The sequence below is a fragment of the Eptesicus fuscus genome, chromosome 19 (genome assembly GCF_027574615.1).
Source record: "Eptesicus fuscus isolate TK198812 chromosome 19, DD_ASM_mEF_20220401, whole genome shotgun sequence".
NCBI lineage: Eukaryota > Metazoa > Chordata > Mammalia > Chiroptera > Vespertilionidae > Eptesicus > Eptesicus fuscus.
This window is the reverse complement of record NC_072491.1, coordinates 20159013-20176120: the sequence shown is the minus strand read 5'-3', so window position 1 is coordinate 20176120 and position 17108 is coordinate 20159013. Positions and strand designations below refer to the sequence as shown.

General features: G+C 34.4%; 1 long non-coding RNA gene across 1 annotated transcript in view; it reads right to left on the bottom strand.

The window, feature by feature from the left end:
- Positions 1–474: 474 nt before the first annotated feature.
- LOC129147212 (uncharacterized) overlaps positions 475–17108 on the bottom strand; it is a 69769-nt gene continuing 53135 nt past the window's right edge. The window contains exons 2-3 of the long non-coding RNA XR_008554554.1: positions 13791–13938; positions 475–548 (exon numbers count right to left, since the gene is read on the bottom strand). This is a non-coding gene — a long non-coding RNA (uncharacterized LOC129147212). The remainder of the gene's footprint in view (positions 549–13790; positions 13939–17108) is intronic.

The window sequence follows — 17108 nt, the reverse complement described above, 5'->3', positions numbered from 1 at the left end:
ATCAATAAAAACGTATTTTAAAATATAATATTTTCAGCCTATAAATTTCTTCAGCACTCCAGATCCATTTAGCCAACATTTCCTCACTATATCAATTTAATTATATCAAACCCCTTTAAGTCAACGTGGCTATAACAGAATTAAGTTGCCCTGAACAGTGTGGTTCAGTTGGTTGGGCATCCTCCCATGTACTGAAAGGCTGCTGATTGGATTCCCAGTAATTGTTAACATTCCTGAACTTTTCTCTCTTTTGAAGTTTCTTTTATTTTTAAAAAGATATTGTCCATTCAATTAAACTAGCTAAAAATCTAATAATTATCTTTGAAAAATCCTGGAGTATCATTGCCTTAGAAGATACTTTTTACCCATCCTAATGACATTCTCCTGTCTACAGTATAGATCAAGGCTAGGAACAAGTAAGCAAACTAAATAATTCAGATCCCACACACAATTTTGGAATAGTCAGCAGTAATAACTCTTTTTTTATTTTTTATTTGAACCTAGGATACTGAAAACAGCATCTATGGTCAGTAAGCCTCCCCACAGTCCTGAAAAAAAAAAAAAAAAGACATTGAGAAAAAGAAAGCTAAGTCAACATATACCATGAATCCAGATAATCCACATAATATAGCTGTGCTTGAATCTAACTGTAGTCCTCGTTTTTTTCATTTATATGAGTTAATCAATTTATTTATTTTATTTAAGGCAAATCTGCTACTTATACCCAAACAAGTTCTAAATGAAATATTTTATTTTCACAGACACACATACTTACAGCAGTATAGTGGTATTTAAATAAATTTTATAATGTATTGTTACATATTACATAAATATAGTACTTTATGATACATTATACATGATAATATTGATGTATTTGTGAAATTTTTATAAAGTATATATTCATATGTATATATATATATGTGTATGTAAATATGTATATATATACTAGTACATATATATATATATGTTTTTTATAATACATGAGATATTTCAAGTTAATGCAGAAATAACAAATATTTATCAAATATCCACAAGATTTGTAACATAGATCACATTGTGAGTTTATGTACTTAGGAGGGCCTTTAATTATAATTGAGTCTGGTTCTCTGGCTTCCATTTTAGGAATCAGATTTAGGGAATTACTAGTCTCCAAAGTGACCTTTATCTATGTGTTTCTTCACATAGAGAATGATTTTATAATTACCTATATCTGGGATGTGTATTGTATGGTAGTTTCTATTTTTCTGTGCATGCTATTACTACTTATCTGAGTATGTGACATGAGTCAGGGTCTATGTTTAAGCTGCTTAGTAGATATCTATTTTTACATCACTTGGGTTAAGCAACACTTAACAAGAAAATTGTGGTCAAATTTCTGAATGAAGGCCAAGATGTTTCTATATATTCCTGTTTAATAATTTTTTGAAGGAAAACTTAATTTGTGACAACATGGATGGACTTGGAGGGCATTAGGCTAAGGGAAATAGTCCAGCCAGAGAAAGACAAGTACCGTATGATTTCACTCACATGTGGAATCTAATGAACAAAATGAAGTGAGCAAAATAGAGATAGACTCATAGAAAGCAGGCTGGCAGCTGTTGGGGGTGTGGGGGAGGCTCAGGAATTGAGCAAAAAGCAGGGTGGTCAGGGAAGAAAAATACTCAAGGATATAAACAACAGTACTGTGATTGCAGGGCGGGGATGTGGGGAGGGAAAGGAGGAGTGTATAGGGGGGATAAATGGTGATGGAAGGAGACTTGACTTAGGCTGGTGAACACACGATGCAGGGTACAGATGATATGTTGTGGATTTGTGCACCTGAAACCTGTATAATTGTTCACCAGTGTCACCCCAATAAATTAAATAAAAAGAAAAAAGAAATAATTTTTCTTTTTTTTTGGTTGTTGTTGTAGTTAGGCTACTGAAAAAAGCTTAACTAGGAAGGACATTTTAAAATGATACTTCAGAAAGGGCTTAATAAGAATTTATATAAGTTTTGATTTAAAATGTATCTTTTAGACAGGCTGAAGTAGCTAGTTCACCTCTCTCTGGTATAATAATATGGCTTCATAAAGAAAATTAAAACCTACACCTAGCACAAGTGAAGTCAATTTTGTCTGGTTAATTTTTTAAGTTACTCAAGGGCCACAAATTCCGGGTACCTGAAAAGATATCCTTCTTCACTTTCAAATTCAGTGTTTCTAAAATTATGCCCTATGGGCCAGAGGAATCTAAATCAGATGCTCCGAGTGGAGTTCAGGCATTTGCATTTTAAGCAATGCACCTGTGTGCTGTGTGCCCCTATATTCAAATCTAATGCTCCAAACCAGGAGTGTAAAAGCTGTTAAAGAAAAAAAATATTGACTCACTATATTTAAAACGCAAACATCTCAGAATGTTGAGAAATATTTTTTATTTCGGTGTCTTCCTCTAATTTTAGTAGTTAGTTTACAGCAAAGGTGAAGTTTCCGTAAACTATAGCTAGCACTGAAAACATGAAAATCACTGTAAAATAGATAGACCCACTTCAGTAGGATCTTATATTCACAAGAAAGAGGGCAAGAGAAGTAATAGAGAAGGACTTAAAGGGCAGAATATAATTTAGACTACTGGAAGAGTTTACTATCAAATTAAGAACTTCGGGGGAAATATTACTTACCAAATTTCCTACCACTGTTTTGTGTAATTAGCCAGTTAACATGAACTAGTGAGCTAAGTAAGGTAATCTAACCACTTGTTCACAACTCCTGTTGTAAAATTGATTACCTCTAGGAGTTAAGCTAGAGGCTTTGTATCAATTAGTAATTGTAATTGAAGCTGAATGTAATTAATTATATAATTTGGGGATGTTAGTGCTAAATCCCATTCTAATTATAAGATGAGACTAAATCATTATGAAGAATTTATTTAGGCATGAGTAAAACCTCTGTAAGGGATTTCTTGGACATTTTTATTAAGAACAACAATAAAATTACTTTCACCTGTAGGATAAATGTTAGATTGCAAGTACTTATTAATTATAATGAATGAAATCTGTCTCTTTCTTGTCAAATGATCACTTTTCTCTACTCCCTAACTCTTTTCAATTTCTCCTATTTCCCTACTTTTCTATGGTTTCTAATAATTCTGAAATTTTAATTCACATAGGCATTTTGTAAGTAACTGCATAGTAAGTAGACTAGGTTCTACAAATATAATATCCAAAATATATATAAACACTCACCCATTCTTTACGTATGGTTGATATTACAAGTTTGAAAAGAAAACTTTTCTACTGTGTGTGGAATTTATATTTTTTGTCCACAGAGAACTTCATGCTCCCACTTACAATAGACCAAACCAAGCAAATCAAATGAAAACCATTTGCCAACTCATCATTAGTTTATTAGCTATTCACATAAAAGAATTTCCCATTAATTTTCATATTCTCAATGCCCAGCACCTTGGGTGCTATATTAATTATGCAGAAAGATAATACTAGGAGAAGGAGACCTACTTCTATGCCATTTATCTTCTACCTATTCATGCCAGACCTGATAATCACTAAAGAGAAAAAACTCTTGAGTGAACAGAATAACTTCAAATACAGATTTAAGTCAGCTATCTCTGTGTCTTCTCTGACCTCTGCAACTGTTTCTCTTCATTTATACCTTTCATTATCCTATTTATATTCCTGGATCTTTGGGTAAAAGCATACACTGTATCTGAAATAGAAGTGGCTATGTAAAGGCCAATTCTTGCTTGATTTTTTGCTTTATTTTTTCTTTCAAAATAGTAACAAAGAGCAGAACCCCCTCTCCAAATTATGGGTTGATATGCATGCAAATTAGTATCTTTCATATGCAAAACTGCTTTGAGATAAAAACAAAAATTAATGTGACAGGTGATAGTTTTAATCTTGTGACTGGTTCAGGATTACTTTAAGTTTGAGGCTTTATTTAGTATTTAGTAGAGTATTTTTTGAAGTATACTAGTTACAGTATAGATTTTATGGCATCTCCTTATAAAGCAAACTATTTTAGAATAAATATATCCTGTATTTTGTGGTCTGAGAGTGAGTTTCTATTGCCTGAGTAATGTTGATGAAGTCACAGGAGAGTCAATGTCACAGATGTGGTGTGAGAAATACTTGACCAACCATTATTTGCTTTAAAGATTAAACAGGTCTTGGCTGGTTTGGCTCAGTGAATAGAGCATTGACCTGCAGACTGAAGGGTCACATGTTTGATTTTGGTCAAGGGCACATGCCTGGGTTGCAGACTCAATCCCCAGTAGGGGTGTGCAGGAGGCAGCTGATCTATGATCCCCTCTCATCACTGATGTTTCTATCTCTCTCTCCCTCTCCCTTCCTATCTGAAATCAATAAAAATATATTAAAAATACATTTTTTTAAAAAAAAGATGAAACAAGCCATGGGCTGAAAGAATGGGAGCAGCCTGTAGAAGCTGGAATAGGCAAGAAAACAGAATGCCCTGTAGATCCTCCAAAAGGAACACAAATACTTGATTTTATCCAAATGATACTCATTTTGGACTCAGAACCTCTAGAGCTGTAAGACAATAAATATGTGTTGTTTTAAGTTACCAAGTTTATGACGAATTGTTACAGGAACAATAAGAAATGAATACAAATACTTGACTGAATTAGCAGATTTTCCTGTGCCAATGTTTATAGCAATTAAATAGGGGGAGCTATAAGTGACTTTAACACTTCATCTTTATTCAGCTAGGACTGTGTATCTAACTTCTTTAAAAAATGGCAAAAATATCACTAGAATATAGTGCTAAATGAAAAGTCCCTAGACTTGATACCAAAAGCACTACCCATAAATGGAAAGTTGGAAATTGGGTCTCATCAAATTTAAAAACATTTCCTCTGTGAAAGACTTTGTTACCTGGGTTAAAAGACATGGTATAGAATGGGAGAACATATTTGCAAACCACATATCCATCAAAGGACTAGTATTTATATATAAAAGAACTCTCAAATCTCAATATTAAAAAAAATCTAATTGAAAATGATCATATGCTGTGGTTAAACAATACATCCCATCATTTGAGCATAATAAAATTGATAACTATCATTTCATTATCACATTTGAAACCTGGGGGTTTGATTGATTCACAATTCTTATTTTGAATATTGATTCAAAATTTTTTTTTCATAACTTCACTGTCAAAACCTATAGTAAATACTACCAACTATGTTTTCTTTTAACATACTAGTACACACTTTTATTGGTTTGAATATGGTGTGTTACAGTTGCTAAAATTTCATGATTTTGAGGGCCTACAATCAAGGTTTTCTTCAAATCTTGTTTCATACAAAAAAAATATTCTGTGTTCCCAAAGAGGTGAAGTCCTACTCAGTCTAATATCCTGAAAGTAACTACATTCCTTTCTTCTTTCTATATTCCTTCCTTCCCAGACAATAACAACTATGACCTTTAGTTTCATTTTGGCTTCAATATTCTTCCAAATCTCCACTCTTCTATCATACATTCTATTTAAACAATACGAAGCTCTGGTTTTAAATGGGATAAATAAATGAAAAAGGAATTGTAGAAGGCTGAAAAATGGACCTTTAAAGACATCCTACAACTGGTGGATATGTTACCTTATATGGTAATGAGCATTTAATAGATATAATTAAGAATCCTGAATTTATGAGATTTTCCTGGATCATCAGGTAGGCCCAATGTAATCACAAGCTTCCTTTCAAGAGGGAGGCAGAGAAATATTGTTTACAAAAGAGGGCAGCCTGAAAAAAGACTCAACTTGCCATTGTTGGCTTTGAAGATGAAGAATGTGCCCAGGGAAACAGGTGACCTCTATATGATGGAAAAAATAAGGAAACAGAATATTCTCTCTGAGACTCAGAGGAAACCACCCCAGACTTAACTTTAGCTTTTGAACATAGATTTTTTAGAAGTTATTAATTAGCAACTTTTCATATTATGTATTTCTGAAGGTATTTTTTTCACTTTTTATTGAGTTGTCAGGAAATTCAAATAAAAAATTCAAAATTTATACATACATTAAGGTTTGCCTTAATGTATGTATAAATTTTTGAAATAATATCAACATTTTTGGATTGAGATTTGTTCATAAAATTTTGTTTTTAATATACATTTTCAAATATAAGGATAATTATGTTTTAATCATTTTGCTACTCAAGCTGAGATGAAATTCATGAAGTTAATTTTTGTTTATTATTACACTTGCATAACTGACATAATTGCATTTTTAATAGTGCTATACTAAAGCACAAAGCTAAAAGAAATCCCAACATAAATAATAGTTTTATATGTCTTCAGAGATACTATTTGAATTATATTTGAGTTAAGATACTGAAGCACTTAATGCCTCCATAAACAGAATATCTGAAAAACCCACTTTTAATGAGAACTTTTTAGGACATAGTTGATTGGATATAAAAAATATTGCTTTATCTGTATGGGTATGATAAACATTTTGAATGTTATTTTACAATACTTCCAGTGCTAGGACTATAGCTTAAATAGAATTAGTTAAATTTCATCTAGGTTTATTGCAAAACTATATATTTTATGACTAAAATACAAAAACATTTTTTACTTTTAAAATTGAAGTATAATAAACATTTCGTAAACAGCATGCACCATAAGTGTATTGTAAAGGAATATTTATAATATGAACATATCTATGAAATCTCTAAATATCAAGATAGAAAACATTATCTGAATCTGAAGAGCCTCATTTGTATTTCCTCCCAGTCATCAATCCCATCAAAGATAAATATTCTGACTTCTAAAATCATAATTTATTTTTGTTCTTTTAAAAAGTTCCATGAGTAAGGAATTATACAGCATACAGTATGTTATGTTTGACTTTATGCAACACTGTTTGTTAATTCATCTGTGTATTTGTTTGTAATGACAGCAGTAATTTCTTTTTTATTTTTATTGATCAAATTACATAATTACATCAATATTCCATGAGGTAGTTATTAAATCTACCCTAGACTGATAGGTGCTTTCCTACCTTCATTTTGAGCTATTTAAAATAATGCAATGCTAAGGATGCTTGTATAAATTTTTTGAAATAAGCTTGCTTATCTGTAGGCTATATTACTAAGAGTGGGAACTGCATTATCATATAGTAGAGTATGTTTATGATCAGTTTTGGTAGACAATAATAGTTTTCTAAAGTGGTGATACTGATTTATGTACTCACCCACATTGCAAGCTATTCTAGTTTTTTTAAATATTATTACTAAACTTGATTTTCACATTTTCTTCAAATTTAGCTATTCTATTTTATTTGCATTCCAATTATTATCTTTTCTTTTGCCTTATAACACTGAATAAAACTTGCAGAATTCAGTTATGTAGATACAGATGTAGCAACATTTTTATCTTCTCCCTGATATCAAAGCAAATTATAATATTGTATCACTGAATATAATATTTGCTCCAGGATTTATAGTTATATTTTATAGTTTAAATATAAATAACATCATATAAGTGTTTGGAAGTTATCAATTTCTGCAATGCATAAGCTAAGTAATTTCATTTTCCCATTTAATTTGATAAGTTATATACATTGCATTTAAAAGAATATCATGACCATATTAAAATTTGTAATGACATAATCATATACCATATTATATAGAGATGACTTAAATTTGCTAGTACTTTGCATTATAATCATGAGTGCAATTGGCTTCTTATTTTCTTGCCATGTAAAATCCTGGTCTGATATTAGTATTTTCTTTTTTTTACTATTGAAGTCATTTGTGCCAAGATATATTTTTGTGGTAAGGTTTTCATATTTTGAGGTTAATTCCTTCAATAGATACAGGAATTTCCTGGGCCTCTAGTTTAAAATAAGAGGCATACTTCCCCTGTTGAAAAAAAGAAAAGAGAGTCCTCTCCCCTTCTTTCACTTAGAGCATCTACTTTAGAAAACTTAGTTTTTTAAGCACATTGTCATCTTTGAAATGTAAATAAATGATTTTGAAAACAAGATAGGGCTTTTGTCAGCTATATGATCCAGGAATGTTTTTCTCAAAGAAATGAAGGCCATTTCTGAAATTAAGCATCAGAAGAAATTGTCTGTTCACCTCAATTACCACATAAAGTTAGTATGAACTATGTGTGACAAACAGTACTGTCAAGTCCTCTTACTTGAGGACTAGTTATAGTTTATCTTGAAAAAAAATGTATGTAATGAGTTGTATCTACCTTGCTAAAATAAGAGTGAGATTTCCTTTGAAATCTCTTAGCAGATTATTTGTTCTGCACATCACATTTCGGATAATGCTCATTCAATAATAAAATATGTTAAAACAATTTCTCCCGTACCTTTGTGAAGAAAATGTATGGGTTGGTAAATGAATTTGTTTATAATTGTATTTCCTCAGCAGTCTTCATATGACCATCTTTCTCTGTGTCTGTATCTTCATATGATATTTTCTATAGATGTCTGTGTCCACATTTCCCCCTTCTTATAATGATGAGTCATTTTGGATTAGGAATATGATGGCCTCATTTTAACTTGATTATATCTTTAAAGACCCTATTTCTTAATGAGGTCACATTCTAACAGGTACCACATGTTAAAACTTTAATATATTTTGGGGAGGGAAGGGAACACAATTCAACCCATAACAGCAGTATACGTGGTTTGACATCAACGCATAATGGAATAGTAGTTGATAAGACTCTGTGTCTCTGGGATTTAGAAAAAGATTTTTATCTGGACAAAGTTGAAAAGTTGATGCTGTGAGAAAAATGGGTAAATTGTTCTGAGTATCAGTTTGTTTCTCTAGATCCATTATCTGCTCTAGTCTGTGTTTTATTTCTACATATGGCATTTTCTGGAAATCATCTGTCCTCTGTCTTATAGTTATATTCAAACATCAGAAAGAGGTGGCCAGAGTTACAATAATGGGAAGACAGGTTGGATTATTTATTACTGTTCTTCCTATATGATAGTGCCTCAGTTTCTTTAACAAAGTTTATGAATACTATCCCATGGTAACCTTCTACAGGTATAGTTCTTGTTTAGTTCTACCAGCCCCTCTGCATGCCTCTTCAATTACAAATGTGATAGGTTCCCAAGGCTACTACACCCAGAGTCCTTTATATCCTTTTATAGTTTTCACTCATCTTGTCCACATTTGTAATCCTCCATCCTTTAAATTCTTTCATCACCCCTATTTAGTATGACATTATGTCCAGCCAGGACCCTGATGATTATACCTATCTTATTCAAAATAATACATCTATATATCTGCTTCTATTTACGCTTATGAGTAAATTATTTATTTATGTCCCAGTATGAAATAACCTTTTGCTTCTTTTTTATGGAGAGACAAAAGAAGGAAAATGTCTTGCAGTAATGTTTCAAAGTAGGGAAGCCTAACTCTTACTTGGATGAGCCTGTAAATATCTGTAAGTCCTCAATGGGAGGTTAAACTTAGCACAGTGGGCTGCACTGTACATATGCAGGAACAGACAGTTTAGGCCAAGTAAGCCATTAGCTCTTGATCTTTCGCTTTTCATGTACACAATAATGCTTTGCAGGTCTTATAAAAACAGATGCGCTAGGCATGTTCTAAACCATGCATGACAGCCAATTTTAATTGTAAATGACACAATTTTGGGTTTCAATTTAAATGAGATCATTCCTTCCATATCTACTTGTTTGTGATCTTCATGCTTCATGGTTATGCAACCTGCACTAACAATTTCATATTGTTTATAAATAGATTCTTCCCCAGAGCATAAGCAATATCTTAATCTCTTCACTCTGCCCTTGGATAAAATGTTGCTAAGTTTCTTAGAACAGCTCATTCTTCTTTCTCTTATTTTTTTAATTTAAAAACAGTATAAAATAAAAATGTCTTTATTATAAATGCCTTATATTTTGCATGACTTTTTCATTTTGTCATTCTCACACTTAGCAAACATAAAAATAATAAAAACACTAATTAAAAAAACAAGCAAAAATATCTTTAAAAATGTATCTATTCACTCTATTTTCTTATTTAACATTGCCCTTTTCTACTGTCATTCACTTGATTTATCTTTTCTTCTACTTCTTTCAGAGAATATAAATGCCAAAAAAGTACCAGTCAACTATAATTTTGAGCTCTTAATCTACCACTTACTGACTTTTTAATTAAAAGTTTTTTGTTTTCTGTTTTGCAGACTAGTCTTGAATAGCTCTGAAAATTTATATGTAGACTTTTTATTCTTCTCATCTAATTCAAAGAAATACTTTTTAATTTGCATATAAAATTCTACATATTCAGGTTTTTCAAAGACAGAACTTGAAAATGTTTTTGTCTATTTAAGTAAAATAAGTACAAAAGAATTTTAGTAAAGATTTTTTCAAAACTTACTCAGGATTTAAATGCTCTATTGAACTATATTTAGTGTAACAAATAAATTGGAGGAATTGTTTAACAGTTCATTGTGTTGTGAATGTCTCTGAACGCTATAATTCAACAAAAGACAATATTTGACCTGGCATTGCAAGTAAACCAATCTCTACCTCAACAAAATACCACCTGGAGGAGAAAAAAATACCCTATCTAATAAAGAGGGAATATGCTAATTGACCATCACTCCCTCACAAAGATGGCGGCACCCACAGCCAATAAGGAGGGAATATGCTAATTGACTGCCACGCCTTCAAAGATGGCAGCACCCACAGCCACAAGATGGTGGCGCCCAGTCCCCTCAGCCCTGCCAGGGCAGCAGGCAAACAACATGGCCGGGCCCGCTCCCAGGTGGGTCTAGCCGCTCCACATGCCTGCCTCTGGAGTCCTCCAGTCCTCTCAGCCCCCCAGCCACCCAGGGCCATCCTGAGGCACAGGCAAGCCTCGGATGGCAGCTGCCTAGCCACCCAGGGCCGGCCGAGGCTTTCGCTGCCGGCAATGGCAGCAGCAGAGGTGTGATGGGGGCATTACTTTCCCCTGATCGCCAGGTCGCCTCCCACCCCTGAGGGCTCCCGGGCTGAGGGACCCCCCTCTAGTGCATGAATTTTCATGTACTGGGCCTCTAGTAGTTAAATAAGAATGAAAGATATCCATGTATTATACAACTAGCAAGGATCCTATATAATAAAAGCCTAATATGCAAATCAACTGAACGGTAGAACAAATGGTGGAATGACCAGTCACCATGACTCTCACTGACCACCAGGGGCAGATGCTCAACACAAGAGCTGCCCCCAGCTCGCAGGCGCCAGGCCAGCCAAGGCAGGTGCCAGTGGAGGCACCCCTGATTGCTCGACTGGTCACCCTGCAGAGGGAGGCTGCCGGTGGTGGCAGTAGGGGGCAGGGCTGGGAAGCGGGCGGCACCAGGCCAGCCAAGGTGGGTGCCAGCAGGGGTCCCCCGATCACTCTGCCAGTCACCCCACAGATGAGCCCTGATCACCAGCCAGGCCTAGGGAACCTACCCTACGAATTCTGTGCACTGGGCCTCTAGTTTTAAAATAATACTGACGTTGTATACCTAGTCTAGAAAAGTGAATACATCTTCAAAGATTTCTTTGTATTCCAAATATCCTTCCAGGAAATTGAATTATATCTGGAGAACATTTCACACACACAAAAAAAAACACAAAAAACAAAACCAAGAGTCCTCTATCAACTTTCAACCTTAGAGGGCCATTTCTTAGAGTATTTTATGTGGATATACTTCTAGGAAGACATACATCACTTGTATGTTTTTGTTTCTGTAGCATCTCTAGAAATAGAGACATTTGTTGGAAAAATAAATTGAGCTCAACTCAACCTCCCTGGTTACAGAGCTGCTGACTGTCATGCTTCCGATTTCCTAGGTTATCTTTACTGGGCTGCATATAGAAAGAAGACTCATCTGCTATTATACCAGATTCCCAATTCAGGAGGTATTAGTGGAATTTGGAGACAAACATCAGGACACGATTCTCCTTTTGAACACTTACAGCACTATATAAAATTATTTTGAAATGTCTCAGGGAGCTATGCAAACACATTCTTTTCTTTCCCCTTAGGCTGAGAAAGCCCACAAACATAATCTTTCTGGACCAGACCAGACAGTCAATACAAAAATTAGCACTGAAAAGTGGTGGATTTGCCTGATTCGGTGTGACTCTAAAATAAATTTATTTATTTACAGTTAGTCTGCTTTGTGAATTTTGATTGCCCTGGACCTGCTCTTCTTTGGGTATGCTCTGCATGGGAAAGTGATTAAGAGTGTATGCTTTGTAGTGTAACAGACCTGAGATCCACCTCTACAGAGTCACTGAAATTCTGTTGGAGAAGACAGCCAAGCAAGATGATAGACAGTGGGGAAAAGGTAAGAATCTTCCATGATGGTGTTTTTTTCATAATAGGCCCTCTGTTTTTTATATAGAATACCAGTTGTTTTGATGTGGGTTATCAGTATTGAAATGGGTTCAGTGATACAAACTTTCCTTTCTACCACACCACCCTTTGATTATGCCATCATTTGTAAATTGGTCAATTAGGAACTGATCTAAGAAAATCTTGTGTTCACAATTGTCAGTTTCTTGTAGTGAATATTAGTAATTTCTGAAAACAATATATAAGCCAGAGCTATATATCTTCTCCTCCACAAGCTCCCTAACATGACATTTATAAAAATACTAGAGGCCCAGTACACGTAATTCATGTACTTGGGGGGGGAGGAGAAGGGTGTTCCCTCAGCCTGGCCTGCACCCTCTCACAGTCCGGGAGCCCCACGGTCAATCTTGCCAAAGAGATAGGCCCCACCCACCCATTGCAGCCTGCTGGTCAGTGGCCTGGGCCTCTCTCTTTGGGACGATCGTGGAGCCCCCCTGGATTGATCACCCTGCTGGCCAGTAGCCTGGGCCTCCCTCTGCAGGGTGATCATGCAAACAATTGCATCCCCACAGAGGGAAGCCCTGACCACCTGCCATAGCCTGCCAGTTGATGGCCTGGGCCTCCCTCTTTGGGGTGATCATGGAGCCCCCCAATTGATCGATCGCCCTGCCAGCCAGTGTCCTGGGCCTCCCTCTGCAGGGTGATCATGGGGCAATGGCTCCCTGACCAGTCTCATCGCACATGCCTTGGCTGGTCTGGCACCAGTGCGTGTCCTTGCGTGGTTGTCCAGATGGTCATTTGGCTGTTTGGTCGTTCATTTGATTTACATATTACACTTTTATTATTATAGATAAGCAAGTCTAAGATAATATTTTTGTCTAAGCAGGCATATAAGTTTCATAAAATCTCTTTGAATACTCATGAATTTCACCTCCTCACCATCATAAGTACTCTCACAAGAACTTGGTTAAAATTTTGCTTCTAGAAATACATAGCAATACACTGAAAGCTGGAGCAGCTAACTTTCTAGACTGACCAGATGAGAGAACAAACTAACACAGGATGAGAAGAAAATTTATAACTCATTTGTTGTTATTTTCCTCTGTGACTTGTTTATTCATTCAACTTCTCATTTTGGATAGGACTATTGGTTTATTTTAGCTGTTCTGAAAAGCTCTTCTTAGATTCGGGTAGCTATCCCTGCATGTGATGTAAATATGTGGCAGGATAGTAGGAAACTAGGAAAATTCCTGGGCAAGTAGAAGGGGAACTGAGACAAGAAAATTCAACAAGTCTAAATAGTTTGGGCAGCTTGGCGCCAGCTTGTGAATTACAAGACCTTATCTTCCCCAAACAAGAACACTAGAGGGCAAATGGCTAATACCTCACCTCCCTATCCAGAGTTATAGCAGGAGGAAGGGAAGGGGATAAAGGGAAGTTTATCTCACCCACAGAACAAAGTCAGCAGTCTTGGGATTTGCCAAGATAAAATTGCCAGATGTTCTCACAAATTCTGGGAAAAGCCACAACAAAGTAAAAAGCAGATCTTGAAATCTATTCTGTTGCTCAAAATGTCTGGTAGAGGAACCTTGAAACCTGTAGACAGAAAAGTATAAAACCCCTTAACTTCCACCAGGCAGGGAACTCAGACTGGCTGGGTGTCTGCTTGTGCTATATGTCAAATGTATTTTTAAATGTCTTTGCTTTGCTCCCTTAATATATATTATCTTGCTTTATTACAACTCTGTTGTCTGTCACTTGTCTGATCTTTCTTTCAAGATTGACAACAGCCAGACAGGGGACAGTTTTTCCCCTAGACTCAAGGGACTGTCCACTAACAAATAGACAATATTTTTCCCACTTAGTGATTTTTCCCCCCCTCAAGATAATGATTTAATTAAAATGGTTATACTTTGTGTTCTATATAGAACCACCATTGGACAAAAAGGTGATATTTATGATAATATATTCCATTTAATTAAGTTTTGTGGTTATTACCCTTAAAATTTATTTCCTTATGCCATTTTATTAATAATGCAGATATAGAAAGAACTTTAACTTATTATTTACCCAAAATATCTTTGATTCTTTTTCTTAGATGATTCGATTTAAATTTACAATTGTTTCAAGGTTTAATTTCAAATATCCAAACCTTCAATTAATTTGAATTAAATAAAAAGTAATAAAATGGTTAATACTCATAAATAGAAATAATAGTATAATAAATACTCATTTGCCCATAATCCAGCTTCTACAATAATTAACATTTGCCAATTTTCTGTCATTGCCTAATATATTTCATGTTGTCTTCCAGAATGACTCATACTTATAAGTAGATAAAACTGTACATTTTAAGAGTATAACAAGGAAGAAACCCTGTAAGTTAAGATGTAACATATCATAAATTGTTCCACATTTCAAGATTCAGTAGCCACAGGTGACTAGTAGTTACTGTATTGGCACTGCTGATAAGATATCCATTATCATAATACAGTATATTGAACAAATCTGTTCAATATCATTAATAAAATTGATGGCATTCAAGTATAATAATCTTAAATGATAATAGAGATTATTTTTGGCATGGAATTGCTAATTTTGGCAACAGACAGGGTTTCCCTCTTCCCCACCTTCCCTCCATCCACCCCATACTAAAAGGCTGATAACTTTTGCTGATAGGTTTTTCTCTTGCTTCTTTGTTACTTTAGTGACAATTCATTGTCATTGATTCCACATAAAATATACAGTATTTTTTAATATATTTTTATTGATTTCAGAGAGGAAGGGAGAGGGACAGAGAGATAGGAACATCAATGATGAGAGAGAATCATTGATCGGCTGCCTCCTGCATGCCCCCACTGGGGATTGAGCCTGCAACCCGGGCATGTGCCCTTGACTGGAATCAAACCCAGGACCCTTCTGTCCACAGGCCGATGCTCTATCCACTGAGCCAAACCAGCCAGGGCTAAAATATACAGTATTTTAAGAATCATTACAAATTATAGTATAACTAGAGTCCTCATGCATGAAATTCATACAAAGGGCTCAGCCCTCGCAGCCCCGGCAGTTTCAGTCTTCACAGTCCCGCTGCCTTGGCCCTTGCAGCCCTGGCTTCGTCTGGAAGGTCGTCCAGATGGTCGTTCTGCTGTTCGGTCTAATTAGCATATTAGCTCTTTATTATATAGAATGTAATATATTACAACCATAATGCAAATGTATTTTATCTAAACCTATAATGATATATTTTAAAATAAGAAATGAAATTTAACTCATTCAATTGTTCTAGTGCCAGAGTGAAATTAAAATGCAAGTTCATTTAGAAAATGGAATAAAAAATCACTTAGGACTAATATAAACAGTTTGTGTCATCAGAGAAAAATAATTGAGAAATGTTAACCTCTTCCTCCCACAAATTAAACTACTTTAGATAATTGTGATTTCCATAATTAAGATAAGGAAAAATTATTTTTGTAGAAATCTATTACTTCTGGTAAAATACTGGTATATAATTTTAAATTGTCTGCATAAGCATTCTTATTAGAATACATTTATAAAATTAACTGACTTTTTCTTGAGTGATGTACAATAAAGATTAGTGATACTGTCTTCAAGAATAACCTTTTAAAATTAGATCCCCTGATCATTTCTTTCTGAGAATAATACTCCCAAGTATAGAATGTTCCAAAATTATGTACACATACACTTTAAATAAATATAAAGGCAGTGTTTATTACACTACATTTCATTTTCACAACTGACTATCAGCTGTTAAAGTGTGTATACATTTTTTGGGACACCCAGGATAGTCACTTTGTCATCCAACAGCATCTTACATTCAATTGGATTTCCTTGACAATTCATTATTTTATTAGTCACTGATTGTTAAATCATGTGATATTTTCTCTTCTTTTAGTTTGAATAAAGGCAATTTAGAATAAAATGATTATTTTCTGGATCTCATACTCCTAATAAAGTCATATCTCTTAATCATTAAGATTCTAATAATAAGTGTATAATTATCTCTAAATTGGTTTGTAATAGATGGACATTTAATTACTGAGGTAATAAATGAAAAACTGTTGATTCTGTCATAATTTTCTGTATTCTTAAAAATTCTATAATATAGAATTGAGTGTATGTGATTGTGTAAAACACATACTGATGTCCCCATTCACTGGTAATACTTTATCATGGTATTTTTTAAATGATATATTTTTATTGATTTTAGAGGGGAAGGGAGAGAGATAGATAAATAGAAAGATCAATGATGAGAATCATTAATCGGCTATCTCCTGTATGCCCCACACTGGGGATTGAGGCCACAAACTGGGCATGTGCCCCGACTAGGAATTGAACAGTGATCTCTTGGTTCATAGGATGATGCTCAACCACTGAGCCATGCCAACTGGGCCATCATGTTATTTTTTTTTTTAAAGGGAGATAGAACACAGCTTTGGGTGAAGACATTTTCCCCATTACTAGGAAAATATTGACTCAAATCTTTCCTACATGATACATTATATATTTAATAACACATGCTGCAAAAACATACTGAAGTTCCCCTGAGCTTCATTATCTTATTAACATCTTTTATTTTCTGGCCTATGCCAGAATTCTTTAATTCTTTAACATTACCATCATTTACTTATTATTTATTTATTTACTTATTTTTATTTTATTTTTTGTTTCTCACTACAGGTTTAATGAGGTATGTTTTAGAGATAAAGATATATTACCTGACAAATACTGTTCTGAAAATACTTGTT